Here is a 16,277-nt window from a genome sequence, read left to right as displayed (position 1 = left end):
GTCAGGTGGTGTTGTAGAGGGGGTGTTGGAGTTGATTCAGAGCATGCCAGCCCAGTCAGGAGTTTGTCCAATTGTACCCATGTCCCCTCTGTGCTGCCTGTAGCCCAGTGGATCTTTTAGGGCCATACAACTATGCAACTAATCGCAGTGATTTTGCAGTGGTTAATGGTACACTTTAACTCCACTGTGATATAACAGAGACAATCTAAAGAATAAAATGGCAAGAAGCGGAAAACCACTACGGTGTTTTTTCCTTCTTGGTTTACAATGCTTTCAGACTATTTTTACAATTCACCTCTCCTACCAGCTGAGAGTGATATGAATTCTTTATCCTTACTCTTTTTTTCTAAAGAAAGAATAAGGTCCCTGATTCCAAAGCAAGAGCTTAGACTGAGATGAGTTGCTGTCGTATCTGTCAATGTTAAATTTCACTATCTGTGGAAGTCTGAGAGTGCTCTCATGGATTATGGCTCTCATCTTTCATTTATCTCTCTCCGCTCTCCTCCAGTGGAACAAACTGAGAATAAAACATACATGTGATTTCGCTAGAAAATAGCCAGAATCATTTCATTTTCCATTGTGTATTTCCTTTTAGTGAAATGCTTATTATTTTAGCTAATCTGGATTTGCCACTTCCCATCTCCTGATAGATTTTGTTCTTTAAATGTCCTTGAGAAATTATTAATCTCACATTAATCTAGTATTAATCTCAAGCAGCCTGCCAATCTGCTTAGTTACTGAAAAATGATTTTTTTGCTATAAAAATAAATAAATTTTAAACAGTTGTTAGCATTGTGGAGCCTGAAAGTGGCTTGACTGCCTCGTTTCCCAAAGCTGCCTCACAATTAAAGGTGATGTTTGTTTTATTATAGATTGATATTATAGAATCTATATTTTAGATTGTTTTGAATGGTAAGGGAACCAAAACTAGGTTTTTTTTTTGATACAGAGAATGTTTTTTTTTCTGGATGTATATAGCTATTGCTTAAAGTACCTTTAAAAAATACATACTTGTCTGGGGGAATTACTTGGTTTACTATCAGAGCCACGAAGCGCACAGGAAACGCAAGTGTCTACAGCGTAGTGGAGCTCTGACAGCATGTGTCGGGTAGCTACTCCTGGCCTAGGTGAGTTAGCCATTGCATTTCAGGAGCCCAGTGCCCAGACAGGAGTCAGGTATAATACCTTCCTGGGAAGAGCAGCTGGATTCAGAGAGACACTTCCCTACAGTCTTTCCTCTCCTGTCTCCCTTTCCTCTGCAGGAGCACATAGCATGGATCTGCTAACTGGCTCTGTAGACAAGCTTAGCTCAGCTGCAGTATCCTGGCTTTTAGTTCCCATATTGCAGTTGCACTGGAAATTCAGCTCCAGACACTTTTCTTACTTCAGTATAAATTCACAGATTTTTCAGTTGTTCTGCTTGCTGCTTCTTAAGTTTTCAGGTCTTGACTTTGCAGGCAGTGAAATGTGTAAGAAAAGGGATGTGAACATTTTGTAAAGCATTAAACAAAGGTTTGGTTCTGACCCAGGCCAACCTCGAACCTTGGCTAAACTCAGCAGGATGAGCTGGGACGCATTGACAGGTACAGCTGGTCTGTTCATGTTTTAAATTAGGCAGACCCAGCCAAATTCCTAATCCATCTGAATTAAGGTTGTAAATAGTCTTAAACTACATCTGAATTTAAAAATTGGTTTAAAAAAAACTGAGCATTGCTTCTCTTCGGTGACACAGAGGCACAAATGCATGTGCACATGCTGCACTTGACTCAGCTGGTGAGGATTACCTGCTGAGCGTGGAAACCCTTCTGTCAGTACCTCAGCTGCTTTAGGAGAGGTTTGTCTTTGTGGTAAATCCACCTTGAAAGGGTCCAACTGCCCCAGCCCTGGCAAGCACATGCCCATTTCCAGATGTCCTGTTCTCCTCCTCTCCCCAGCTGATGGGAATATGCAGGGGGCAGAAACCCCCTGGGGAGGGAAGAGGGGAGGCAGTGGCACCTCCAAGGCTGGGTTCACCTGAAGTGCCGGGCCGTGGGGTGCTGGAGGAGTCGTGCACTGCTGGCAGGAAGCGCAGCAGTTGCAGTATGTTCACAATAGCCTCTCAGTGGTTTCCCTTTGCAGGAGGTCTCATGGAAAGCTCATACATTCACTCTTTCAGTAGAGGACAGCTTGGTTCACCTCCTGGACATCACTTTAATTAGCTCTTTGTGTAGAGGAGAGCTGTTTAATTGCACAGGTCTCTTCTGTGACTTGTGACTGAAGTTCCATGTAATTGGGTTTTATCTTCTAAGAAAAAATTGTGGAATTGGACCATGCGAGAACTTTAAAATAAAACCTTCTATCAGCCTGCAGATGACAAAGAACAATTACCATGCTGGTATTGGAAATTGGCTCCCTCCTTTCAGAAAGGGAGCAGTAGAAGGTTGTATGCAACGTGCATCCATACAGAACTAAGTTTGCTTGCATAGCAAGATATAACCCAATTTTAAATGCTCTATCATTGTATGTCCTTACAAGGTTGTTAATATCGTTTGTGCTGTGATAACTCAAAAGTAATTTTTAATATCTTTTTGAAAATCAAAAAATAGTCATAATTTTTATTTACATTTTCAGTCTGATTGAAAATTATAAGCAATATTAATTTCTGTGGGTGTTCTGTAGAAGGACTGTTAATTATTATTTATATTCGGGAAAGAACGCATTTTCTTTTCAAATTAGCAGTGGTTTCAGTTTTTACTGAGTCTAGCGTGGCATTGAGATAGTGAACTAATTAGCATTACTAATGACAAGCTCAGATCGCAGATATGTGACATGGAAGTCTTTGTAGAAGACAGCAGGCTGAACTGATTATTATTTGCTGTGGATTTTGTTCATGCTTGTTCAGACAAGTCGAAAGTAAAGCTTCTACCATATGTGAGGCTTTATCTGCTTTGTGAACTTTAATTCAATAATGTTTGCTAATTGCTGTGGAAGCGGAGAGATCAGAATTTTGTGTTTGTTTGCCCTCATCTTTTGATAACCAGTACTATCATGTAATTGTGCTCTGAGACTGGAAGCACTACAGCTCGAAGGGAATGTGTAAAATACCATGAATGCCCATTAATAACAGGATGTTGCACACTGACCTTCTCAGAATCAAAAGCATTTTAGACAGATCAAAAGAAAATGAGAAAGTTCTGTTCCTTGCTGCCAGCATATCCCCACATAAATTCTTCTCCAAATAGTTTCCTAGAGCATCCTCATCACCACTGTGTGCAAGTGCCGCATTCTAGCATGGTAAGCAGCATTGCTTGCATCCATCACAGTGTGGTGGGGTTTTTTTGTTGTTGTTATTTGCTTGTGGGTCCCCCCACAACTCTGTAGAGGAAGAATTGAACAGATCTGTGTCCTGTTTTCGCAGGTGATGGTTTTTTAGTGTAGCTATTATGAACAGTATTGAAAAAGAAGATCAAGGTTATAATTGCTATATTATACATGAAAGTCATTTTTTGTTTGGTTCTCTGTGCATCTGAGCTTGAATGTTTTCTTGCTCTCAACTGTTGTAATTTCTTTGACCTAGGCCTTTGTCAGAGGGCTTTGAGAGCTGTTCAGAGATGGTTGGCTTAGGTCACCCAGTGCTTATTAAGGTCTGAGATCCCTAACAGGAATTGAAAAATACATGTATGGGAAGTTAGTGAAGGCTGGACAGACAAAGCTGCTGGTGGTTGCCCATAGTGAGAGATGCAGCAGTACTGGAGTTTGCTTAGTGCTGAAGTCTTTGTGTCCAGGTGTGCTGCATTTCTGCTGCCCAGGCAGAGCTGATGACAGCCCGTGTAACTGAACTTGAGTTGTACAGGACACAACAGAGTTGAATTGCCAGGCAGAAGTGATGGAAAGTGGGCTCCAGGACTGGGGTGGAACCTGATGCATATTAGACAGTAGCGGCTAAGTAGAGGCTAGTTTTCTTCTAAAAGGAATATGCCCATGCTGAGAACTCCTCAAAATGCAACGTTATTTCTGGGTTGGTTAGACTTTGCTTTCACCAGCTTTTCCTGAGTACATGAAATTGAGCCTCTAGGCAGTTTTGGGAAGTGAGGGATATGAAAAGCTTTGCTGAAAACAGTCTGTCTTCTGGTTCATCTAGGGAAACCTGTGTTTAAAAGAACCAATGAGATGTGGTTTATTTGAAGTCTCTGTTATCATTTAAGTTAATCCTTTAGTGTGAGGTACAGTTGCCATCAATTCTCACTTGGTGCAATCCTCTTAGAATATTTCTCGTCCATCACGAGTTTGGTTGGATTTCTGAGATGTTTGTGTTCTTTAATGTGACAAATCAAATTTCTGCAAGTAAGAGATTCCTCTTCGAAACAACGTGAGCCCAGTGGTTTGAGCATTCATGTGTTGCAGTGCTGGGGAGGATGGTTGAAGTCTGTGTGTGTGGTTCAGGCCCGAGATTTGCTGAGCCTTGGAGTGAGCTTCTGGTAGGTGAGAGAGGAGTCACCTGGTTTTGATCAGAAATTCTGTTTCTGTGAGAAGGCGGATAGCATTACATGGCAGGAGACATTTAAGTGAGAGACCTGACCAGCACTGGTTCATCCTCTTTTGCAGGTCACAGAGCCTGCTGTATGTGAGACCTTCACAGGGCATCCGGGATTTATTTGGTCAGGAATTACTGGAATCTAAGAATGTGGATTAGCTTGGTTATTTGGTGCTGGTTGGGCAGGGAGGTCTCTTACTTGGAAGAATTCCTGCATGGGTCTTGTAACTTTCTGGTATTTTCTGGTACTTTTCACTTTGTGCTTAATTTTCATGTTGGTTCTTGCGCTGGGATCAGTGTAGTGATTTTATGACCTTGGAACTAGATTTGGCAGCTTTAGGAACACTGCTAAACTGCTGCTCTCTGGGACCTTAGTGCACTTCAGGATATATATTGAAAGTTAATCAGTTCTTATATTTCAGCCCATCAGTCTGCCGTTAACCTCTGCTTTATGCTGTTGGTGTTTGGTCTTTCTGCCCTTCTCTTCTCTTCAGCCAGCTCAGGTGCAGGGAGAAAAGCCTGAGCTCAGGTAAAAAGGAGCAGCGTTTGCAGAGCTGGTGTTTGTGTGTTGTTGAGGCCAGTGAACAGATCAGCGTGATGCTGCGAACAGGTTGCGTCTTGTTCGTGAATGGGCTTGGGAACAGGCAGGTTTGGTGACTGGCTTACAGAGCACCTGTGTAGTTGTTTGTGTCTCTCTCTGTTAAAAAAGAAGGGTCAAAATGTGCTCAGTCATTAGGAGGGAAGGTGTCAGTCATAGGTAGGCTTAGCAGTTGCAAAATGTGCCTGCATCTTCACCCAGTGAATGGAGTCCTGCTTCTTCAGATTGCATCCCCAGAAAAATTCTGACTTCTGCAGCTTCCTAAATCTGCTTCAGACATTGTCATCACAAATTGAGTGTTATAATCTTCTAGTATCCTCAAGGCAGTAGGTTTACATATCCCATGTGACAAATTACTGCATTATTCTCTAAGAATAGCTTGAGTATTCAAAAAAGTATTGAGGGCAAATAAAGCTCTATATTGGGACCCCAACCTACTTCTAATCTCAGCCCTTGCCATGCTTCTGCTTATATTGTGTTGTTGAACAGAAGCTCAAACTTCAAATATTCAATTTGAAACTGAAAGGAAGATTGTGAAGCATTGGTGATTACGTTGGCATTCTCTGCCACTGAATAGCACTTGTGTGTTATGTGCTATGTGGGTGGCTGTGTATTTGCTAAGAAGCATAACTGAAGATGAAAGTTTAATTATTTCTTCAAGGCAAATCCTCTCTCCCATGGACTTAAACTTGCATAAGAAAAATGAAAATTCATAAGGAGTGTAAAAATTGGCTAAAATTAAAAACCATTTATTTTTACCCTATTTATTCTTCTGAATAATAAAATTTCCCCATGGGTTTTTGAAACATATGTGGAATAATTACACTGTAGAAGTGGTACTTTAGTTCAGCTTCTAGAGCTAGGGCAAACATTGTGATTATGCTGCAAGCTTAAGTCTAGGTTTTATAGAAAATCTCATTCAAGGCTCCGTTGCCGTCAAGTGCAAAAAACTGTGACCCGTGGATTGGTCCCTGTGGGAGCAATTATTCTTTGCAGAGATTTTTTTCCAGCACTGAATATTATAAATGTCAGAAAAAAGTTTAACCCCCAGTACCTCTAAAAGAATGTTTCCATACCTGCTGGCAAGATTATAAATTTTTTGCTTGTATTTGCAAGCAATTTATGTCGAGGCCAGGATTTTTTTTTAAAAAAAAAGTCTTTATAAACAACTCAAAAGTAACAGTGCTATCTTTGAGTTATACTCTGCATGTCTCAGTGAAGACAAAATGGGCTGAAGCTGCCTGATGCTGCTTAATGCAGTGCTGCGCCTGAGACTCCCGTGATGGGATTCTTGCATGTTGGGTGCAGTGCGAAGTGATGATTAAAACCTCTTGCTACTGGTGGCAAAGGGGGGAGAATGTGGAGTGAGCATGGGGTTGCTTAGGAACGTGGGTTAGCATCTGATATTCAGTATGGATGAGTGAAGTGTTTTGTTTAACAAGAGGAATGTGTTCATCTTGCAGCCATTGGTCTGGAAGGCAATGGGTAGAATCGAGGGTAAAATCCCAGGAGACAATGCTTGTCTTCAGCAGAATCTGCTTCCTTTTGAAGAGACGCAGTGTGTGCATTTTACTTGCTTAATTCTGGCTTTCGTGTGTTTATTTAAATTTCATCCATCAAAATATGTGCGTTACTCCTAACACAGATTAAGATAATACATTTCTATTACTTAAAATAGCAGATCCAAACCCAGCACCTTTCCTGCCCCTGTCCCTGTTTTCTTATGTTATCTTCAGTGCTGGGCATGGTTTGGTCATTAACTGTGCTAAAGCTGTGGTGAAACGTATAGAGTTTGCATCATGTGTTCATGATCACATGATTCACATCATGTGTTCAACGGCTTTTGCAAAGTGAAAATAGTTGTGAGATGCTCAGAGGGATGTTACAGAACCTACCTGAACTTCAAGTTTGAAGTGAGCAGAAGGATCTTTCACTCACCATAATTACGGCAGTGAGGTGTAAGAGAAAAAAACGGTCCCAAACATTCCAGCCCTAGGACAGGAAGGGTCACCCTAATTTGTACTTGGAAATGAATAGGAAGTTGAGGTGTTTTGTTCAGAAACGTTAATGGTCACAGACTTACTTAAGGGGATGTGAACTGCTTTCTGCACCAGCTTAAGGTTCTGATCGGCCTCCAAAGGTAGCCCTGGAAGATCCCCTTTTTGCTTTTTGTGTGCAGGTGGTCTGCTGACATACTCAGGTTTGGTTCCATAGTCTCTTAGCCTGTCAAAAATTGAAAAGAGACTTGGATCCAGATGTTCAGTGAGATTTCTGATGATGCCACAAACAAAAAGCTGACTTGATTAATACCAGAACAGAGAGGTTAACTCTGTAACTTGTCGCTAACCTGTGTGTTCGTTCCTTCAGGATATGGGCTAGATCTTCTGCAGGCAGAGGAGATGATTCGGAGGCATTTTCCTGCTCCATCATTGAATTTGTTCTTAATCTGCCTTATGCTACGGTATATATAATGAAGTCATAATGGTTTTTATTCTTCCCATTCTATTTGGAGCACAGGGATTCAGGTGTCTATGACCAAAAATGTTAATTGTTTTGATAGGGTCTTCATCAGCTCTGCAATTAAGCCACACTGATAGCTGCTTCTTCTTTCCCTTTTCCCTTTTCCCTTTTCCCTTTTCCCTTTTCCCTTTTCCCTTTTCCCTTTTCCCTTTTCCCTTTTCCCTTTTCCCTTTTCCCTTTTCCCTTTTCCCTTTTCCCTTTTCCCTTTTCCCTTTTCCCTTTTCCCTTTTCCCTTTTCCCTTTTCCCTTTTCCCTTTTCCCTTTTCCCTTTTCCCTTTTCCCTTTTCCCTTTTCCCTTTTCCCTTTTCCCTTCGATGCAGCAAGGCTGTATCAAAGACTGCAGCTGAGAAGATGCTGTTCTCAACAGCAAAGTCCTTATCTGGGGAATGCTAGAGCTTGTGCAGCAGCAGGCTTGGGCACTGACATGGACCTGCTGTTTGTAGCTATATGCGCTCTCTGCACAAGGTCTCTCCTACCTGGCAGCAATGAAAACTTGGCTTTTAAAGTATTGGCTTTTCTCTAGAAAGAACCTGGGTGAAAGGCTGAGTACTGGTGCCTGCTGAAGGACTGGGAAAGAGAAGTGGCTTGTTTGAGCAGTGCCTGCCGGCAAAACTGGAAATAAAAGGGTTGAACTTCACTCAGTGGTATTTCAGAGACAAAAAAAAAAAAAAAAAAAAAAAAAAGAAAAGAAAACTTTCCATACCATCTTTCGTATCATGAAGAAATGCAAAAGTTGATAGGGATGAGCAGGAAGGATGTGTCTTTGTATGTATTTTTCCTTGCTTGGAGATAAAGTGGTAACATGAGTTTAAAATCTTTATTTCCTGAAACAAACAAACAAATAAACAAAACCATTACTTACTGTTTTAGATGGCACAGAGGCCAATCACAACTGTGCATATTAGTCTACACCAGCAGACCTTGCACTCCATTTTCTTGTGTGAGTTACTCTTAGCTGGTTTTACATATCTTGTTTTCTTTCTTACCTTTTTTTTTTTTCCTTCTTGAACAAGTATTTTGTGTCCATGGATCATTTATCTTGGCGGTTCTCTGTAGAACTGGAAGAAGTGGAAATTCATCTAGCTGCTGAAAAGGGATCTGGGAAAAAATAAGCATCAGCTGCCAGGATAGGTGGTGTGCTTGTAGACCTTGCCAGTGGCTTAGAGATCAAACAGCAGAGAAATAGCTTCATGGTAAGGGCCCAGGAAATTCTAAGTAGGTAATGAGTAGTGGCTTTCTTTTGATTTACACCATGGCTTTGCTATCAATCTATAAAGCTTTGAAGAGAAAAAAATAAACCTCCAAGGGAAAGGGAAGGGCCATACAATTAGTTGTTAGTCTGCTTACTTGTCTTCTCTAATTCCAAGTATGTGTGCTGAAAATGAGTGATAGTGTGCAAAATCTAAACTATTGGCCAATTCCTTTGTAGATTCAAGCTGAGATATGGTTCACATCATGCTGGTTCTTGGAGAAAATTCAGTTTCATCTTAACTATAGATTATGTGTAGACTGGTGTAGTTGGAAGAATTTGACAAGGGTTGTATCTGTGATGTTACTTTCAGCTCTTGTACATCAAATTCCTGCTCTGATCTCCTTTTCTTTCATCTCCACTATGTGTCTTTCATTAAAGAATTGGCCGGTGAAGTGGATGTGATAGCTTGCAGAACATTTTGAGAATCACATGCAAGAGTATTTTTTTTTCCCCAAGTAAATCAATACAGTTCAGAAAACTTAGGAGTATTGCACTGGAATTTGGATTTGGGAATGCAGTTTATAATTGTCAAGACAGTATTTGGTTGAGACTGCTTGGTCATTAATTTGTGTGAAGTTGACACTTGAGTTGAAAGACTAATAGCTACCTCAGGGCATTGCACAATTTTAAATCTAATCTGTTACAGAGTTTGGGTGTACTGTGACTGTGGATGTAGTTTGTCATTTTTATAGCTAGTGGGGCAATACTATTGTTTGGGGATCTGGAGATTTGCTATTCACATGCGCAGGCTTTTTTGTGCATTAGTAACAACTTGGACGTAATGAAGAGTGGATTTTTTCGATCTTAAAGTTTAAATGTGCTTTATGGCAGTTTTTTCCACTATTCAAAACAGTTTGTTTACTACTAAAATCCAGAGAACTTGTATTTTAATGATCTGAAAAATTGAGAGATTTGGTCAAAAGTATGGGTTTCATTCCTGTAGTGTGTACAGAGTGCTGTCAATGGCATTGTTGCTGTATTAACATGTACATAATTTCAGGGCTTTTAGTGCATGTGACAGACTTCTGATAAGAAACAGATGTGACTTTTGAATAGGATTTGTGGGGGATTTTTAAAAATGTGGCTACTAACTGCATGTATGATGTTCATTTCCAAAACTAGTAACTTGCAAACTCAGATAAGGTTTTCATTCATAGTAACAACCTAGCTAGTGTTATTTGCTTTTCATATTTCAAATTAATTATGATTTGTTAAAAAAAACAGCATTTCTCAGTTTTGTTTCTCAATATACATAGCAATATTAATTTTAATATAGAAGATAGTATAGGCATGAATGAATCTGTTTCCCCACTCCCAATACTAGAAAGCTACCGCTTCATTAGGAAGCTGTCTAATTTTTTTTGGTCTGTCAGCTATTAATGTTTCCACAGCGTGGTTCCTGCTTTGCTCTCTTATGATTTAGGCAGGCAATTGTCAGCAGACAATTCTTTGTTGTTGTGTTTGTTTTCAATGCTTACTTGCCTGCACCCGTTTGTTATTCTACCATCAAGAATACTTGAAACTTGGAGCATAAACTGTGAAATATTTGGTGCACTCTTTTACATGTTAATAGATGTATCAGATCCCCAAAGTGTAAATCAAATTACGTAGCCTATTACACTTTACATAGGAGAAATAAAATATGAAATATTTTACAATACAGAAACTGCATGCGAATCAAACTTTTTTGTTGTTCCTAAGGGATACAATTTTGACAATTTTATGAGGTTGAAATTTACTTGTAGGGTAAGTTGGCGCATGGTTTAGATGAAAGTAATATTCCTACAGTATACTGCTAATAAGAATACTTTTTTTAAAGCCACTGGTCTTACTGATTTGTACTGTTATAACAAAGCATCTGTTTAAACTCCCTAGAAGTGTGCCTCTCCACAATATACTTAGAATCCCTGCATGGTAATGCTGGTTTAAGGGTTTTTTTTTTGTGTTTTTTTTTTTTTGTTTTGTTTTTTTGTTTTTTTTTTAACAATGTAAGCTTTCAATCTATGCTGAGGAACATTTATATGTAATAACATAAAAAGAAAGCTTTTAAGAACTGAGGGAAAAAATGTATTTTTTTCAATACAGAATTGATCTTATGCAAAAGACTCGGCAAAAAATGTTGGCCTTGACACGCTCATGCTGTGAAAGAATGGTCTGATGTGACTGTCCAAAGAATTATTTTGAAAGGAATGAAGTTTTCTTGAACAAAAACTTCAAATTATTGTCTTGCAAGTCATTTGCTCTAAAAATGTTAAATCATATTGGATGCTGGACTGAATATATTTTGTTATATATTTTGTTTTAAATATATGCTATTGCAGGGAAAATTTAACATATAATGTTATTTCAAAATACATTTACTGTTATTTTTTAAAGAAATACTGTTATTTTTAAAAGGCCACTAGTTAGCCTCCAAAATGCATTTTTATCATTGGTGAAGTTATTGCAAATACAGATCATGCAAAGTCTGAAAGGTGTGATTGAATCAGGCTGTGTGGAGGAAAGAAGAATGAAGTTTGAATACTTTAGTCAGGTTTGATGTATATTTAAAATATTTGTATTTCAGTTTATGGAGTTTGTATATACATATGCACACACGCATGTACACGCACACTCTTTTTGCTTTACTGGAGCACAGTGTCTTAGGGGATTTAGCAGCCTCGGGACCTACAATTACAGGTATAAAATCAGTCTCTGTTAAAAGGCTGCTGGAGTGGGCAGTGTCCTGTGGGGTTATTAGTGGCTTCTGAAGGTCCTTGCAGTCCTAGTCGTACAGTTGCAGTTTTGAGAAGAGAACACAATAACTTTGCCAAAATTTTATCAAGAAGATCCACTGTTTCTTATTTATCTCCTGATCTACATGCAAGCTGGCAGAAAATTAAGAAAAATCTTAAACATCTGTATCTGCAGAGGTGAGAAGGAAAATCCCACTTTGTTTTGCCTTTTATGATCAGTTATTAAAGTTCAACTCTGCCTGCTCACTCTAGGAGTTATGTTGGTTTTTCCTCTCTGTTAGGGTGAAATTTTTGGACTTAGAGCAGTGTCTAACCAGCACCTTGGTCCTTCTCAGCTGAACATTGTCATCTAAGAGGAGGGAGGAGGCTTGTTTTCCTGGTAAAAGTCCATGTTTCTTCCACTACCCTCTAAAATGAACAAAAATCCCTTGAAGATGCTCTGCTTTGCACCTCTGGACTCCTCCCAGTATTATGGACAGGATTTACCTGTCTCACTGGATAGTGGATGAGGAGTATATTCTGTAATAAATTTTAGGATTATGGGGCAAAAGAGCATTGTAAGAATGTAGAATATCTGATATTCACAATTTTCCAGGGATTACTAGTTGCATTGAAAAGCACCTTGATTTCCTGATGCCTCAATTATTTTTAATGCTCCCCACAAGGTTTAGATAATCAGGCTGAATTGCTCCCTGTGAAGTTCAATTTGTTATGTGAAACACAGCAACATTGATTCCTGATAGTTTGTTTAAAGACAGGAAAAAGAAGTGCCAAAAGTGACATTATTAAGGTTGCTCTTGTTGTTTTAAACTGCATGTCAGTAACTAGGAGAAGGCAGGCCACAGCTGCTAAATGCACGCTGCTGCAGCAGTGAAGTAGAAGCCAGCACAGTGGAAATGGTGACATGGGTGTTTTAAAAGCATATCCCTGGATGTTGGCTGATTACATTATTTTTAGGTATATTGAGAATTAGATGAGATACTAAGAGGCCTTTGCCACAGTACATCACTCCTATCATAGGATTTGTTACATGCGTCTTTGTTCTGCCAAAAAATATTTGTTTGTCATACCTGACCTGGGATCACTGTTTGTTTTTTTTTCTTGTACCACAGTGGTTAGGGCCCCTGGAATGAGGAATACAAAACAGCACACCTCAGGTTTCAGAATAAGTGAATACAAATGGGAACAGTATATTGCAGGAAAATGCCTCGGCAGCATGCAAAGATTTAGTGGGGATTTGGTATGTTGTTCTCATCTGTTGTCTTAAAAATCTGGGCAATAAAAAAACAGTATCTATAATCACATTCAGAGGTCTTGATTTTCAGAGTGATTAGAGAAAGTGAATGCTGCTCTGAGTCAGAATGAACGATGAAGAAGAGACTTTGCTGAAAGATACAGAAGATCAGAGGTATTAGGGAAGATAGGTGCTTATAAGGCTACTAAACCTAGTAGCAAATACAAGAAAATACAAACATATTCTTTAGTGAACAAAGAATCCACAAAGGCTCTGCGTGAACTCTGTTACTGGAAAAGTTCAGTGGAGGGTAAATCAAGAAGATGTAAAAACAAAACCAGATTAAAACCAAAACCAGTTAACAGGGCTTTGGGGAAAGGAGAGTGGGGAATGGGAAGCTCAAGGATGACATTTTACTTCTGGCAGTGTGAGAAGTTGCTAAGATTTCATCAGGTTTGTAAGCAGTTACTTGTTTGCATGTTTGTTTATTCTTCTTTAGTCAAAGAACGTTCACAGAGAAGTAGTTTGGTAGTTGTAGATAACAAACTCAGGAGCTGTACGTGCCTGATTTCACAGATATGATTATATTCTCAATAAAAGTAGGTAGCTTGTAGAATATTGTATGCTTTATCTTCTTCCAACTAGGAAATAGTATGTGATTTATTTTTTTAGAGTGAAGTGGTATTCCCTATTTAAGGATTTATTGCACTTGAGAGTCCTTAGTAAATGAATTACTTTTTGGACTAAACATATGGCTTTCTCTGAGGCTAAGGAGTGTTGTTCTATGTGTGAGTGCATGAAAGCATCAGTATGTGCCAGCTTGGCAGTGCATTATAGCCTTATGAAGGCAATGCCCCTTATACATCCTGTGGTGTGAAAATATTTATTTAATACTATTAAAACAGATAATTTATTAATGGGGGTAGATGAACTTGTCCTGCACAGCTGTTACTAAATGGGAACAGAATAGAAAACCAGATTATAATAAATGCTCATCTAATAAATCAAGAAAGCTACCAGTTGAGACACTGCCAACCTGACCTGCTCGGGCTGGGATCAGCATATCCAGGGGCTAAGGCCTGGGCTAGAAGTTAAAAAAAAGTGTCTCTGTGCTGAACTCTGCCAGGAGATGCTAAAATGTCTCTTTTTGTTGTTTCTTTTCTCTGTGTAGCTGGAACAGAAGCTCTAATTCTCCATACAGTACCTAGAGCAGCAAATTGGTGGACTCAACTGGATATGTTGGTGCTCTGAGATAATACTCGAATGTGCTTCAGAAGCCACCCCTAAGACCTGCTTTCCTTTCAAATGCAATATACAGCTTCCACAGTTCTACTTTTTCAGTGTGTTAAGGTTGAATTCCAGTTTTCTGTTAAACTAATCAGGCTCGCTTTTCTTATAAGCTTTTGTTGTTGTTGGTCATTATGAGGTAAAACAAACAACAAAAACAGAATTCAACTCAGGAAATTTCTAATGAAAGGAGCAGTAGACTTGTTTTTAAATATTCTTAACACAGTGAATATAAGGAGAACAAAATGAAATATTTGGTAAATGAAGAAGTAGGAAGACTAACTAGTCTGGCTAGTCTCTAAATTACAGTTCACCCTAACATAGTAATTGCTGTAGGTACTGAAAGCAGCTGGAATAAACAGGTGAAACTCATTTTACCTCAAGGAGATGAGTATTTGTAAATGAACGTTGCAAGACTATGTAGAAAACTTAGTGAAGAGAAACACGGTAAAATGCATTCTATAAATAATAGTATGGGGGAAAAATATCACTTTTAAGCAGCTTTGTATGCCTTACTCTTGTTTTGACTAGCAAAGATTATGAAGATGCAAATTGAGTATTTGTATACTTGGAAAAGAACTTGTAGCAATTTGAGGAGCTTTTATTGCATTGATTATTTTGTAGGAAAGTAATTAAAATAGTTTCTGGAACTGCAATTTATTTAGATATTTATGTGTATTTTAACAAATGTGTCTTTTCAGTTGCAATTACTAGAAATCTAAACAGAGAAATTAAATGTTGTCTTACCACAGAGTCGTCCTAATTTTAAAATGTTATCCATAAGCTTCTCCATTCCCAGTTTTTCTAATGAAGATGGGTAGAAATAATTCAGTTGCTTGAAGAAATGGGAAGAACGTGTGCTTTCCCAAAGGCAGGTGTGGGCTGTTAGGGGCTGGTGGTTGCAAGTTCACCTGGTGCATGAGAAGCTGCGAGTGAAATGGACCCATCTGTTTTCATTGTCCAAGCTAACAGGAAAGGAAAAGTAAGGCTAGATAGCAAAAAATATATTGGATTTCTTTCAGCTTAAATTATCATGGTGCTGCTGCTAATGTAAGTAAGGACAGTGGTTTCAATTTTCAAGAGTCCTGTAGTCCTGCTTCTATAGTGCCTTTTCAGTAGAATTTAAACTTTAAAGGCCAGATTTTTAAGGGCAGCTCTATCCTATTGGATACGGTATGAATCAATGATTTAGTATTTTGGGAGTGGGGACTTACATTTCCAAGATACTTAGATGCTTTCTGAAATGACGTTGAATCTTCTAATCCAGTCTTGATTTAAAAGCCTGTCTAATAATCCCACGTTGAAGAAACCAGTGTCCAGCAGCATAGGTTCACCATGCAGGTCTTCTGTTTTTGCCTCCTGTCCTGAGCAGAATTCTGCATCTAGAAGAAAGTTGCATGAAGTTCTATATCTGTTGAAGTTCATAGTAGTAATTAACATAAATGCATGAAATGCTTGAGTAAAAGTGCTTTTCCCATTGCTTGCACAATGGGAAAAGAAAACAGGTTGTTGCCCCACAGCAGAATCGTGCTGGGGGTTGTTGCATCCAAGACCTCTGGTGCAACACAGAATAGATGACGCAGTCTTCTTGTGTGACCTATGGCATTGCTGTATATGGGTTCTTGAGTTCATGATGGCAGCTGTTCATGATCATGATTAGTCCTGTTTCAGCTTAGCTCAGTTGTACGGCTCCATAGAAACAGGTGTACATAAGCTATCTCCTTATGAACGCTATGGTGTTGCAAAATGCAAACCTGGAATTTCATAGAACAGCAAGGGAAACATAGCAAACGTTTTAATATGTTCAGAGCTTAAGAGTAAATGGCAATATTTCTGTGTTTGCTTGAGCACTTCTCCAATAGTTATTTGGGTTAAGTTTACTTGGGTTCGGAGACCTTTTTGGTTTTATATTGCTGTACATTGTATGGGGTTTAAATATGTTGTTGTTTAGAGCTAGATGGTGGCAAATGTGTAGAAATGTTGTGAAAGAAATATGAAATGAAAACAAAATATAAATTCTATCATGATTGCTACATGTTTTTGTTACACAAAAACAGGAGGTGATGCACAACATCTTAATTATAAAGTTTTGCTTTGGTTCTTAATATGAATGATATTATTGGTTCATGAAAACTGGG

The 16,277-nt window shown here is 38.9% G+C and overlaps 1 protein-coding gene across 3 annotated transcripts in view; it reads left to right on the top strand.

Moving 5' to 3' along the window:
• Window positions 1–16,277, top strand: part of PEPD (peptidase D) — a 134,451-nt gene that overhangs the window by 42,576 nt on the left and 75,598 nt on the right. The window lies entirely within an intron of this gene.

This window comes from Anser anser, assembly GCF_964211835.1.
Source record: "Anser anser genome assembly, chromosome: 11".
NCBI lineage: Eukaryota > Metazoa > Chordata > Aves > Anseriformes > Anatidae > Anser > Anser anser.
The sequence above is the reverse complement of the archived record's forward strand: the minus strand, read 5'-3'. Positions and strand labels throughout refer to the sequence as shown.